We start from the raw sequence: 2378 nt of genomic DNA, 5'->3' as shown, positions 1-2378 counted from the left end.
ATCAGTATTGAGGATGGCACGGGACCAGGCACTGTTTCATTCTGCTGTGCATGGGATCTTTCTATGTGTCAGAGCCTGGCAACAACGACAGTTCATTTTTCATTTTTTTTAGGAACCACCAAACAGTTTTCAAAACTGGTTGCATCATTTTGCAATTCTACCAGCAATGAACAAGGGTCCAATTTCTCCATGACCTCCCCAAAGTTCTCTGCTTTCATTTTTTCTGAAGATAGCCTTATTAATGTAATGAAGTAGTATCTCATTATGGTTTCTATTTGCATTTCCCTAATGACTATTGACATTGAGCTTCTCTTTATGTGATCTGTGGTCATTTGTACATCTTCTTTGGAAAAATGTCTATTCAAGTATTTTGTCCATAGTTTTCCAGATGTTTTATGGAAATTCATTTAAATTATTAAAAATAAATCTTATTTCATGTACATCCATCCAGCTGTCTGCAAAACAAAGATTCCTGGTTTACTCACACATCCAAATTTCTTCTTCAAGACTGGTATACACAGAATATCTGTTCATATTTTTGCTTTGTTTGCATTTTGTTTAATTTTAAGTTATTATTCTGGATGCTAACATTTTTAAGATATATTATTTCAAATTATATTTCTAGTCCTATAACATCTAATAGCATAAGTAAAGCTAGCATACTGTTTGATTCTAACTTTGGAATGAGTCTATCTTTCACCATTGAGTTTAATATAATCTGTGGGCTTTTTGCAAAAGTCATCATGTTGGTATATTTCCTTTTGATTCCCTGCTTACTGCATATTTTTGCTTTTAAAAAGTGTTAAGTTTTGTCAAATGATTTCAGCATCAAATGAAAAGATAATTTTTTATCTTTCTTTTTTTTAATCATTTTATTGGGGGATCATACAACTCTTATCACAATCCATACATACATGAATTGTCAAGCACATTTATACATTCGTTGCCCTCATCATTCTCAAAATACTTACTCTGCACTTAAGCCCTCATTTTCCCTCTCCCTCCATGCTCCACACTCCCTCATGAACCCTTCATAGTTTATAAATTATTATTATTCTATAGAGGTCTAAATACAGGCATGTACATATGCAAATATATTTATATAGGATGATGGGGAAATAGATATTTGTGCATATATTTATAGGTTTAGTATTAAGGCAGCAGATGGACATTTAACTACACTCAAGTACTCCCTCAATGCAAGAATACTTTGTTCTACTAAACTGTCATTCCATGATGCACACCTTCCTGACACGATTGCTGAAGACAAATGTGTGCATAAGCAAATGTGGTTAAGAAAATTGATGGTGCCCGGTTATCAAAAGATATAGTGTCTGGGGTCTTAAAGGCTTGCAGATAAACAAGCAGCCATCTAGCTCAGAAGCAACAAAGCCCACATGGAAGAAGCACACCAGCCTGTGTGACTACGAGATGTCAAAGGGACCAGGTTTCCGGCATCAAAGAGCAAAAAAATCACATCATTGTGTGCCCACCTTCACTATATGATCACTGAAAACAAATGTGTACATAAGCAAATGTGTTAAAGAGAGCTGATGGTTCCCAGTTATCAAAAGATATAGTATCTTTTTTTCTTTCTTTCTTTCTTTTTTTTTTTTTTTAAACATTTTATTAGGGGCTCATACAACACTTATCACAATCCATACATAGACATACATCAATTGTATAAAGCACATCTGTACATATTTTGCCCTAATCATTTTTTTTTCTTCTTTTACATTTTATTAGGGACTCCAACAACTCTTACCACAATCCATACATATACATACATCAATTGTACAAAGCACACCCATACACTCCCTGTCCCAATCACTCTCAAGGCATTTGCTCTTCACCTAAGCCCCTTGCATCAGGTCCTCCTTTTTTTCCCCCCCTCCCTCCCTTTTCCCCCCTCCCTCATATGCCCTTGGTAATTTATACCTCGTTATTTTGTCATATCTTGCCCTATTCGGGGTCTCCCTTCCCCCCTTCTCTGCTGTCCCTCTCCCAGGGAAGAGGTCACATGTGGCTCCTTGTAATCAGTTCCCCCTTTCCAACCCACTCACCCTCCACTCTCCCAGCATCGTCCCTCACTCCCTTGGTCCTGGAGGTATCATCCACCCTGGATTCCCTGTATCTCCAACCCTCCTATGTACCAGTGTACAGCCTCTGTCCTATCCAGCCCTGCAAGGTAGAATTCGGATCATGGTAGTTGGGGGGAGGAAGCATCCAGGATCTGGGGGAAAGCTGTGTTCTTCATCGATACTACCTCACACCCTAATTAACCCATCTCCTCTCCTAAGCCCCTCTATGAGGGCATCTCCATTGGCTGACACTTGGGCCTTGGGTCTCCACTCTGCACTTCCCCCTTCATTTAATAT

This window comes from Tenrec ecaudatus, chromosome X (assembly GCF_050624435.1).
Source record: "Tenrec ecaudatus isolate mTenEca1 chromosome X, mTenEca1.hap1, whole genome shotgun sequence".
In the NCBI taxonomy this organism is placed as follows: domain Eukaryota; kingdom Metazoa; phylum Chordata; class Mammalia; order Afrosoricida; family Tenrecidae; genus Tenrec; species Tenrec ecaudatus.
This window is presented reverse-complemented; position numbering follows the sequence as displayed.